General features: G+C 38.2%; 1 long non-coding RNA gene across 1 annotated transcript in view; it reads left to right on the plus strand.

Moving 5' to 3' along the window:
* Window positions 1-4363: 4363 nt before the first annotated feature.
* Window positions 4364-12574, plus strand: part of LOC129643871 (uncharacterized) — a 28438-nt gene continuing 20227 nt past the window's right edge. Inside the window, exon 1 of the long non-coding RNA XR_008710564.1 lies at window positions 4364-4486. This is a non-coding gene — a long non-coding RNA (uncharacterized LOC129643871). The remainder of the gene's footprint in view (window positions 4487-12574) is intronic.

A 12574-nucleotide genomic window follows, 5' to 3' on the forward strand; every position in this document is an offset into this window, starting at 1 on the left:
GACAAATCAGACACAGCATGATAAAATCCCTGGATTCTAAAATAAAGAGAACATTTTACATACTGCAGGTGGGAAGAAACAGTTGTTTACCAAATAAAATAAATCAGATTGACATTGAATTTATCAACAGGAAGATAGTGGAATTACCAGCATAGACACCTGAAAGTATATGATAATCCAGCCTAGACATCACCGGCTACAAAGAAGGAAGGATTTCTGCAAAGGTGCAGGAATTGAGAATTCTCTCCATTTATTTTGTGTGAAGACGATGGATGAGAGAAGATACATCTCGTCAGCAATGAATCTGAAGAGATCTCCTACAAAAGAAGAGGTTGAAAAGGAAACATAAGTGGATGAATAGATGGATGGGTGGATGGATGGATAGGTAAATAGAAACATAGATGGATAATTAGATTTTTCTAAATTTAGAAAATATATTTCTAGAGAAAATTTCATAACACTCTGACACCAATAGTACTAAACCATCTCAGTAAAAAGTAGGGATTTGTTGGTTAGGGAAGTGTGGTGGGAAGTAAAAGCACACTAAATTCTCATTTTAGGGGATTGGAGGAAGAAGTAGCTGGGGATTATGACATCTATGTTGAGAGGAGTAATTGGCATCTTGTTTTTATATTTTGGAATTGATATATGTTTTGTTATGAATGTCTTAAAATATGGCAATGGTTGGTAAGGAAATATAGAAAAATGAAATAAAACTAAGTTATTAGGAAGCAAGTAAAGAAAGAACAGTAACTTAAAAATCAGAAAAAAAAAGTAGAAAAATAAGAAAAAAAAATAGTGAAGTAAGTAGCAAACAAAGTAATATGAAAGGAGTAAAATCAATTATATCAGTTATTACCTAAACATGAATGTACTGAAATTTCTCATTTAAAGATAGAAATGACACTAAAACACAGAAATTGCCATTAAAAAAAAAAAAAAAAAGGTATATGTTGTTTATGGGCTTCCCTAGTGGCTCAATGGTAAAGAATCCACCTGCCAATCCAGGAGACACAAGTTCAATATCTGATCCAGGAAAATCCCACAGGCCAAAGAACAATTAAGCCCATGTACCACAACGGTTGAGCCTGTGCTTTAGAGCCTGGGAATCACAACTACGCCACCACACACAGCAACTACTGAGGCCCCACAGGCCCTAGAGCCTGTGCCCTGTAACGAGGAGCTGCCGCGGTGAGAAGCCCACACACCACAACTAGAGAGTACCCCTGCTCCCTACAACTAGTGTAAAAGCCCATGCAGCAGCAACGAAGACCCAGCACAACCAAAAACAAATAAAAAGAAATAATGTAACACAGAAGGTATAATGTGATGAATAAAGAGTTGTTGAAGAGGTATCAGGCAAATAAATCCTGAAAACAAGCAAGGGTACAAGATGGACATATTTAGCTGTATTAACATGCTTGCCAAGTCTCTTCAATTGTGTCTGACTCTTTGTAACCCTCTGGTCTGTAGCCCACCAACCTCCGCTGTCCATGGGATTCTCCAGACAAAAATACTGGAGTAAGTTGCCATGCCCTCCTCCAGGGGATTTTCCTGACCCAGGGATCAAACCTATGTCTCTACATTTCCTGCATTGACAGACAAGAGTCTTTACTGCTAGTGCCATGTGAGAAGCCCTTATATAAATATATTAAGGTACATTGAGACATGTTGCATGGAAAAAAATACCATAAACAAAGTTGATAGTCTAATTATAGATAATAAAACACATTTAAAACAAACATATGATAGGTAAAAAATTAATGTCTACTACACAAAGAATCCATATAAATTGACATGCTTAAATGACAATTAAACACTAAACATGTGTAAACATCCCTAGTAGTAAGGAAAATGCAAATTTAAAAAAAATGAGCTGTATGATTTTTACATCCAGCATACACCATACATCATTACATCCATCATACATCATACATCATCATCATACATCATACATCATCAGTTCAGTTCAGTCGCTCAGTCGTGTCCGATTCTTTGCGACCCCATGAATTGCAGCATGCCAGGCCTCCCTGTCCATCACCAACTCCCAGAGTTCACTCAAACTCATATCCATCGAGTCATTGATGCCACCCAGCCATCTCATCCTCTGTCGTCCCCTTCTCCTCCTGCCCCCAATCCCTCCCAGCATCAGGGTCTTTTCCAATGAGTCAACTCTTCACATGAGGTGGCCAAAGTACTGGAGTTTCAGCTTCAGCATCATTCCATCATATTAGTAAACTTTAAAAGCAGTAACCCCAATTGTTAGTAAGCATGTTCTCTCTGTCCAGAGACTGTTCCCTCAGGTTTACACACGGCCCACTTCTTCACCTCACTCATGTCTCAGTCCTAATCTCCCCACTAAACTAACTCAAGCAGCCCCCTTCCCTCTTTTTCAACATGCCACCATGTTTTATTTTATTTATAACACTTTCACTATTTGAATGTTTACCTTATTTACCTGTTATGGTCTGTCCCTTTCTGCTATTCTGTATTAGAGACATTGTTTTCTTTCCCATGTATATTTAGGCAACAAGATAATACTGTGTGGTACACAGAACTGCATAGTATCAATTTTCTTTCTATAAACTATTGAATGGTACTATTCTTCAGTGAGTCCAACACAACCAATTTTTTTTAAACTGTAGAACATTTCACTGTTTCTTGCGTTGAGCATTAAAGAAAGTAGTTGGCTTGTTTGTCATGTTGTACAAATAGTGGCTTCCCAGGTGGCACAGTGATAAAGAATCTGCCTGCCAATGTAGGAGATGCAAGAGATGAGGGTTCAATCCCTGGTTTGGGAAGATCCCCTGGAGGAGAAAATGGCAACCCACTCCAGTACTCTTGTGTGGGAAATCCCATGGACAGAGGAGTCTGGGGGGCTGCTGTCCACAGGGTAGCAAAGAGTCAGACACAACTGAGCATGCACACACAAGTGCAATTTTCTTCAGTCTACAAATAGCATGCATCTTTATTCCCTAGGTGCAAATTAAAGGTGTTAAAATGTGGTGAAAGGGATTTGAAACCTACAAACAAAAAAACAGGTTCATATCTCCTGTTTCACTTTTATTCTGTGGTTTTTTATCATGATAACTTTAGCCTCACTCTGGTTTGTCCTCCCCAAGATAAGATTTTATAAGACACTCAATTATAGAATTATCCTTGTTTTCTGACAGCACCCAATTCACAGCAAAGCCCTTCTTCCTTGGACCCTCTCCAAAATCACTCAACCAAAATCCAAATCTTTTAATAAGTTCTTTCTGACACTCCCTTACTGAGACACCCCAGGATTCCCCATGATGTGTGTTCTCTCTTCAGGCAACTGGTAATAAACTAAACTTGTTCAATTACCTGTGATCTTGAGTCTTTGGCTGGAGGACATTGTTACACCTGACAGCTTGTTACACCTGGTGGCAAGTGGTAAAATCTCATCGATACCCAGGTAACCCCATATAACAGAAACTCAAGGACTCCTCTTGGGTTACTTGCCACAGCAGTGATATGCTATACATCTAAGGAGAGAGCTGCAGCTGCTAAGATCTGCTGATAGAAATACTGCATTTTCTTCCTCCAAAAGACCACAGCCATGTATCTGAGGACAGTGACAAGGAAACTATAATGTGCATATGAGTTGCCTGGAGATCTTGTTTTAAAAAATTGCAGGTTCGTATTCAGTAGGTCTGGAAGGGATCTGACATTCTGCATTTTAACAAGTTCCAGAGTGATACTAAACTTTGATCAGCAAGTTTTTAAAGGAGCTAGAGACTCCTATTCCTCTCCTTCTCTTAATGAGGATGCTCAGATGAGCATCAGATGGGTAAGATGTAAGTTGTGTCCTGAAATGACACAATTTTCCTGCCCTTTCTTCCTATTTTGGGCCAAGGGGTAGAAAAATATGGAAGGCTTTGTATTTAAATTATCAGAACATATATATCTGTATTCCTATTCTTTAGGCACAAACACCAAAAACAAAAAAAAATTTGAGATTGATGTATAACAAGGTGTGTTACCTGAATATCTTTATTTGGATTCTCCTAGAAACAAACACTGAGACAAAGGCTGAGAGTCAGTGGAGAGGTGGTCCCAAGAAACACCAGTAGGGAAGTAGACAGGAAAAAGAAGGAAGGCAATAGAGAGTAAGTTATCAAGCAAGTTACAACTGTGAGCTGCTGGAAGGTAATTCCATTAAGGAAATCTGGGAGTCTGTGCCGACCTTACCTTAGAATTACCTGAAGAGAAGGTTGAGTATTCTTCCTTGGTTGAAGCTTGCTTCTAGAGGATTTAACTCCTATCACTTTTGTCTAGCCTTAATAGCAAGCCTATTGGGTTATCAAGCCTGGAGTGGGTGGGGGTGGGGATCAAATCTCCATTAAGAAGCAACACATTCACAGCATGCAGCCTTCAACTTAGAGGTGAGCACTGAGAAGCTGTGGATGGGATTCGACAACCACTGCTTCCTGATCAGCTGGGGCCCTTCACTTATGCACAGGTGAGAGGTACTTAATCTATTACTAAGAAATAGTAGATGTTTCTGATCAAGGGAAGAAACCACCTGAGGCTATCTCCTGTCACCAATAACTCTTTCCATTGAGAGTTCAAAGCAGGGCCTCCTGAGAGACCCTGAGGCATCATTTAAAATGGTGAGACCTTGCTATTCAGATAAAAGCTCTCTTTTCTTTATCCTCAGTCACCTAACTATCTGGGCTTCCCAGGTGGCACTAGTAGTAAAGAACCTGCCTACCGGTGCAGGAGACATGAAAGACACGGTTCTGATCCCTGAGTCGGGAAGATCCCCTGGAGGAGGGCATGGCAACCCACTTCAGTATTCTTGCCTGGAGAATCCCACGGACAGAGGAGCCTGGCGGGCTGCAGTCAGACACGGGGTTGCAAAGAGTCAGACACAACCGAAGTGACTTTGCACGCACGCCTATCTGGTAATATCCATTCCACAAATCTGACTAGGTGAACTCTACACTTTCTTTACAAGCAGTCTATTGATCATTCTTGGTTCAACAGTTAACAGTATGAGAATTCACAGTCTCACCATTTTTCCAGACTCCTTTTTCACTACCATGACTGGAGAGGCATATGGGCTCTGAAGCAGTAATGATCATGTTAACCAACAGCTCTTTTAAATGATCCCTCAGGTCATTAATCTCCCTCAAAGCAGTCCTCCTAGATTGTTCCCAAAATGCCCTTGAGTCATTTAACAAGATGCTGTGCTGCTCCCCTTGGGCACATCCCACGATCCAGGCCTGTAGGGATTGACTTCAATTTTCACCTCAACCTCTCCTGCTCAGATGCTGAGGATACCTCAGAGCACAAGAAGACTGGGCTCAGGCTATGCGTCCTTCTAAGACAAGGCCAAGGAGGTGGGAACAAGGAGTTGCAAGGGTTTTGGGGAAAGAACATCTGGCCACTCATGCTTACAGAAACCTTCATGCCACAGACTTGATCCCGAGGACACAGACCTATATCTGCAGCAGTATGCACCAGCAAAGCCTAGGTTAGGCCACAGCTACTAGTTTTACACTTAGTCCCATAAGCTTCTGAAGTTGTTGCATTTGCCTTCTCCTTTGGGAAAAAATTCATTATTAGTGAGAAATTCAGGAAAAAGGGTCAATTGTTCAAGTGTCTCACATACTATTAAACTTCCAAAGTTTCCAAAGCTTGTGTTAATTGGAAAACTCCTGTTTTTGCTGCTGTAAATGAGACTGATTTGCTAATTTTAACTCAGAAAACTGATTAGGACTCCACAAGGGTGGGGTTTCAGTCCCTGATTAGGGAACTAAGATCCCACAAGCTGTTCTGGGTGGCTAAAACAAACGAATCCTTAACAACTTGTGCACAAGTGTTGAACTGAAGATATTTTTCCTCACTCATGATATTGCTATAAATTAAACTTCCAGCTTCCCATCACCCTTATAATTTTCACTCACTCGATTAACCCAGAGATTTCCATAAGGTTGTCCTAGCTGCATGTAACACATCAAGTATGAAGACTGAACCTGAGAATTACCTGTGCCTTCTCCCAGTAGCCCTGTGCTGTGGGAGCAAGGATGCTTTGTTCTGTCATTGATACTGTTGTAGCTTCTCAGTACTCAGGGCTGACCTGCCAGGAGGCCACCTCCTGCACTGGAGAGCCTTTCACACGCATACTTTCCCTTTCCCCATGCAGTACTCTATGTAGAAAAGTGGGTGACCCAAAGAATTCATTTTTTTGTCCACCAAATACTAGTCACTGATATTTCTATCTGCTTTCAGCCTCATGCCTCCTTCCAGTTTTCTGAACAGATTCTATATCCAGATATTTAACCTATAAATATAAGTATTGTTATCACTATGTTTTCTTATATATGTAGCTGATCTTTATTTAGAGAGTATTCCTGAGCTTCCTAGTGGTTAAAGAACCCACCTGCCAATTCAGGGGACACAGGTTTGATCCCTGGTCCAGGAAGATGCCACACATGGTGCGGAGCAGCTAAGCCCACAACTACTGATCCAGGGCACTAAAGCCCTCAAACCACAACTACTGAGCCCATGTGCTGTAGTTAATGAAGCCCAAGACCCTTCACAAAGAGTAGCCCCCAGTCACCACAACTAGAGGAAGCCCAGTGTAGCCAAAAATAAATAAATCTTTTTTTTTTTTTAAGAGAGTATGCCTAACTCATCTGCATCAATTAAGATCCATTCTTGTGTTTTCAAGAATATCCATATTTCTACATTTTTAATCAAAGTTTCCTCTACACTTTGAAATGTACCCTGATTCATGTTCTTTTCCAACTTAAAATATTGAAACTTAGAATAGTATTCATGGGAAAAAGCACTAACAAACATTGAACACAACAGGTCCTTTCCTAGATGGGGATATTATGTTCCAGAAAAGCTGTGACTAAGCAAATGCCAAAAGCCAGTTAGTGACAGAGCTCAGACCTGAATCTGCTACATCAGGGTTGTATCAAGAGCTCTTTCCTCAAAAAGAGAATCCCTGTGGGTTGAAAGCACCCAATAATTTTTTAAATTAGTGCACAAAACATCACATTCTGTCTTTTATTTATCAATATTTGTTTTGTTGTATTATGTCCCCTCTGAGATCGGAAGCTCTTCATAGGCAGAGGTAGAGTCTCTCTCATCTCTGTATTTCCTTTATTACTAAGTGCAGTACCCTGCTCTGAGAAACAACTGGTGCTCACTAAGTGTTTAACCAGTAAACAAAGCATAAACAAATGAGTGAATGATCTTTTGCTAACAGTTATAAGGCAATACAATTTAATTGGAAGAAGTAATGGATGGTTTGGGATGCCAGTTGTTTTGCACCACGTTACCTAAACAGCTGGTTAATTTAAAAGTAATATGAATCAAACCAATGTTTTGCATCCCATACACAAAAATTGGCTCATTAACTGGATTGTTCACTTTCTAGTCTGTGGCTGTGAGATCATGTAGACAGAAACTCATAGTGTTTTATATATTTTTTCCAGATAAAATAATGTTTAATTGGGTGATCTTGACCAAATAAAATCCCTAGTCTTCTCCTTTCTGTCTACTAAACAGTGTAGCCCACTCTGCCCAGTCATTGCCTCACAAGGAAATTGCTGTGCCAACATTTTATAAAAGAGGATTTTATGGAGAGAAATAAGGGGCCAAGAGGCCCAGTTCCTATCTCTTTCCAGGGAAGACTGTGCAAATGAATGGTTTTATTCTAATTCATCAACCCAGCTTTGTGTATTAGAGTTTGGCAATTTGTGAAGTATGGCTCCTCAGCATCATCCTTATTTTCACACCCTTACTCTTTGGTTCATTTACTAAGTAAAGTGATTACAAATAAAAACGTCTGATGGATATTCTGGGGTTCTTTGGTTCCTGTGACTCCTTGGGCTATAAAGACAGACAGAAAGACAGGTAGACAGATACACACACACACACAAAGGTATTTGGTTTTAAATATATTCAAACTCCTTTGAAATTGGAGTTTTGGTTTTTACCAAGAAAGAAATAAATTAACTATTGACTTAAACTGGCATATAATCTACTGTGAGTTTTCAAAAGGGAAAGATCTAAATTTGAGTTCTAAAAGGGATTAATATTTGATCTAAAAACCTGACAGACTCATTTGATGGACATTTCTTCTTTCTCTTTATGCCTTATATCAAGTCTGTTGAGTCCTAGTCTTCTCAAGCTTTCTCTGCCTCTATTTTTGCCCTCCCCCAAATCACAGTGTACATTACTTCCAAACCTATCCTTTAAAATAATACAGCTTTGATAAAATCCCTTTCAAGCACATTCAATCACTTACTATTGGCTACAACAGGGTTGGTAAACTATGGCCTGATAACCAAATTCAACCTACTGTCTGTTTTCATATATGGAATTTATTAGAATACAAACATGCTTACTTATTTTCTCATTGCCAATGGCTGTTTTTGTATTGTAGCAGTTGAGTAGTTGCCACAGAGACTGAATCCCCCACAAAGCCTAAAATTTCCACTCTCTTGCCCTTTATAGAAATTTGAAAAAAAAGTTTAGCTAACCTCTGGACTACAGGATAAAATAAAAACACTACAATCTGGCATTTACGTCCTTTCATAAATGGTAGTTAGCACACAGTGGGTGATCAATACAAGTATAATCTATGTAAAATTTTATGCTGGAAATACATCCTACACTTTTAATACTTAGCTCAATCTCTTAGCTTCAGCAGCCTCAGGGCATGTGCAAAGCCTCTGCTATCAAACAAACCTGGGTTCAAGTTCAAACTTTGGCATTTATTAGCTGTGTGACTTTGACTAAGTTAGTTTTCTTTTCTGAATCCTGGTTTCCTTATTTGTAAAATGACTTCAAGCGGTTCTATGAACAAAAAGAGGTAACATATTTAAAGTACCTAGTACAGTATCTGAAACATAATAGTTCACACTCAGGAAAGGCTGTTGCATAATTTAATTCGTCCAGGAGCTACGATTGACTGGAAAACATGGCATATTTGTCAGCTTGCAATGAAATAGCAAAACAGCACAGGTTGGGTGGCTTACACAATAGAAATTTATTTTCTCACAGTTCTGAAGGTTGAGATGCCTATTGAGATTCTGTGCTAAGTCACTTCATTCATGTCTGACTCTTTGAGACCCCACAGACTGTAGCCCATCAGGGTCCTCTGTCCATGGGATTTTCCTGGCAAGAATACTGGAGTGGGTTGCCATGCCCTCTGCCAGGAGATCTTCTCCACCCAGAATCAAACCTGTATTTCTTATGTCTCCTGCATTAGCAGGCCGGTTCTCTACCACTAGCACCACTGGGGAAGACCCAATCAAGATGCTAGCCAATCTTGTTTCTCACAAAGGCTTTGTTCCTGGCTTGCAAATGACCACTTTATAGAAGCGTACTCATGTGGTGGGATGAGAGAGGGCAGGAGAGAGTGCTTTGTTGTCTTTTCTTCTAAGGACACTATACTAATCATATTGGATTAGGGCCTACCCTTAAGATCTTATTAAATCTTAAGTATCTCCTTATAGGTTCTATCTTCACAGATAGTCAAACGGGAGGTCAGTCAGTATTTCAACATATATATTTTGGGGGCACATCATTGAGTCCATAGCACATGGCATACAGAGAATGTTGATTCAGGTTATATTTGGCGGAATGGCCATTTTGTCTCCCACAGAGTGGATTTTACCATTAAGTGAGGTGGGCATTTGGCTTTTGAATTTCAAAACCATGACATATCATTAGAATAGGATGATATTTATGTTTATTGTTAAGCTGCAAAAGCATGTTATAGGACTATGTATATAGTAGGATTACATTTTTGATAAAAACACATAGAAAAAAGAAGGGAAGGATATATTCCCACAAATTAAATGAAGTTATTACTAGGCAGTAAGATAATGAGAAATTAATAATAGGTTATTGTCCTTTTTTATTTCCTACTTTTTATACAAAGAATATGAGTTGCATATGTAGAAGTAATGATATGATTAAAGAACATCATTTTAAAAAAAAACTTAAAATACATACAAAAACCACACATTTTGGCAGTGTCCAAACTTTATATTTATTTAGGTTTTTTAGGTGAAATTCCCATAACATACAATATACAAATCAGTGGTATTCAGTACCTTCCAATGTTGTGCAACTATGACTTCTGTCCATAACTTTCCCTGATTATTCAGTGGTTAAGAATCTGCCTGCCAATCCAGGGACATGGATCCAATCCCTGATCCAGGAAGATCCCACATGCCGCAGGGCAACTAAACCTATGCACCACAACTACTGAAGCCCGAGCACCCTAGAGCCCATGTTCTGCAACAAGAGAAGCCAGTGCAATGAGAAGCCCATGCACTGCAGCTGGAGAGCAGCCCCTGCACCACAACTAGAGAAAGCCCATGTAGCAACGAAGACCCTGCACAGCCAAAAATAAAAAATCAATTTAAAAAACGGATATATGCTCTATGATATAAAAGTGATACTTAAAAATGAATAAATGAATAAATAAAAACTTCTATATTGAGGTATAACTTGCAAGATATAAAATTCCTCTGAAATGCACAATTCAACAAGTTTTCTAAGTGTAGAATTGTACAGACAAAACCATAATCCAGTTTTAGTCCATTTATATCACCTAGTAAGATTTTGTGTCTATTTAGATTTTACTCCCATTCTCACTTCCAGCTCCAGGCAAATACTAATCAACTTTTCTGTCTTCTTGGATTTGCCTTTTCTGGACATTTCACATATATGGAATCACACAATAAGTAATCTTTTATTTTGGCTTCTTTCACTTTGTATAATATTTTTGAGGTTTATCCCTTTTGTACCAGGTATCAGTGTTTCATTCCTTATTTTTTTTAATGACATTTAATTATATGGATAAACCACATTTCATTTATCCATTTATGCATGAACACGAGTTATTTCTGCATTTTGTCTATTAAGAATAGTTCTGCTATAAACATTCACATGTATGTATTTGTGTAAATAAATAATTTCATTTTCCTTGGGTAGGATCTTAAAAGTGGAATTATCAGTCTATATGGTAAACATGTTTAACTTTTTATGAAACTTCCACACTGTTTACTTTATAACTTGGTTTTTAATTTATACATAGAACAAAAACAACTACATTTTTTACTTTCATAAGTTGTGTGGCCTAGGGTAAGTTTCTTATGGCTTCTACATCTGTTTCCTCATTTATAAAATGGGGATACAAATGGAACTTATATCATGAAGTCGCTGTAAGAGTTAAAGGTATAATATGCCAAACACTTAGCAATTTATATGGTTACATGTAGAAATATTTATAGCTATGTGTTCATATATGTGCTGGTGTGCACACATATATTTTCTTGTTCTGTCAGGTAAGCAGAACTAGAAACAGTGGAACATTTAGGGCTCAGATCTTGGTTTCTAATACCATTTTCCCATAAAAGTATCCAGGGCTGCTTAGAGAAATTGTTGATTCTAGAACTAGAGAGGAAACACACAGGATGATCCTTGAGAATCTATGAGTGCCAGAAAGTAAGGAAGTGTTTAGAAACAACAATAAAATCTACAATAGTAGGGTATGTCCATGGAACCAACTAAAATAGCTCTCAATGGCCAAAACTGCAAAAAAACAGAACATCAAAATACACAAAGTAATGCTGGAATATAACCCAAACTATAAAATAAATATCCATAAGATCACACTGATATAAGGTTTCAAAAAGTAAGTAGATGAAGAATTTGAAGTGGAAGAATAAATAAGATTAAGTCCAGGGTAAGGTTAGTACGAAAATTCCATCCTATGCTCTAATGATCTCATAGATGGTCTGCATATTTCTTCTGGGTTTCTAAGCAGTCAAAGCTACAAGACTCCTAGAAAATACAAGCATATGTAAAATAGCAAATTACTTGTTCTGGAGAAGGCCCGGTTCTCTTGAAAGCTAGATTCAAGAGACATTTCTTTCTTGGGTTCTCACAACATCCTTGCAATAAATATAATAATGAGATTTAATAAGCCCTTTTACCATAAACTAATTAATAATAAATTTGTTTATTCCTTATAGCATATGTGCAAGATAATGTTTATAGGGACTATATAATCTCTACTTACCTAAAATCTAAAATCATTACATTCTGAAAGAGGTTTTGATTTAGTTGAATTCTTGAAATCATAGAAACTTGCAAATATTAAACTATTTAAATATTACTTGAAATTTCAGTTAATTTAATAATCCTGACTGTTTACATATTTCCAATTCAATACATATTTCCAATTCAATCCTGAGTTTCATATATGTGCATTTAAGGAATGGTTAACATCCAGCTACTGACATAATCCCTCCGTTTAGTACTCTTGCATCCAATTCTGGTTATAAACCTCTGCCTATCTTCATTTGCTTGCATAGCTTTATCTACAAGCCAAACTGTTTCCAGAATTATTTAGAATAGGTTGTTTACCTATTGAAAGCAGGTGTTTTCATCAACTGGCAGCATTATTCTGAACTTTCTAAGTAAGATTGTACTGACTTTCTAATCTACTGGAGTTGTAAAGTAAGGCCATGAAACCTCACTGGAAATGGTCAATTGGTGTCCCACAGGG

The sequence above is a fragment of the Bubalus kerabau genome, chromosome 2, assembly GCF_029407905.1.
Source record: "Bubalus kerabau isolate K-KA32 ecotype Philippines breed swamp buffalo chromosome 2, PCC_UOA_SB_1v2, whole genome shotgun sequence".
Lineage (NCBI taxonomy): Eukaryota > Metazoa > Chordata > Mammalia > Artiodactyla > Bovidae > Bubalus > Bubalus kerabau.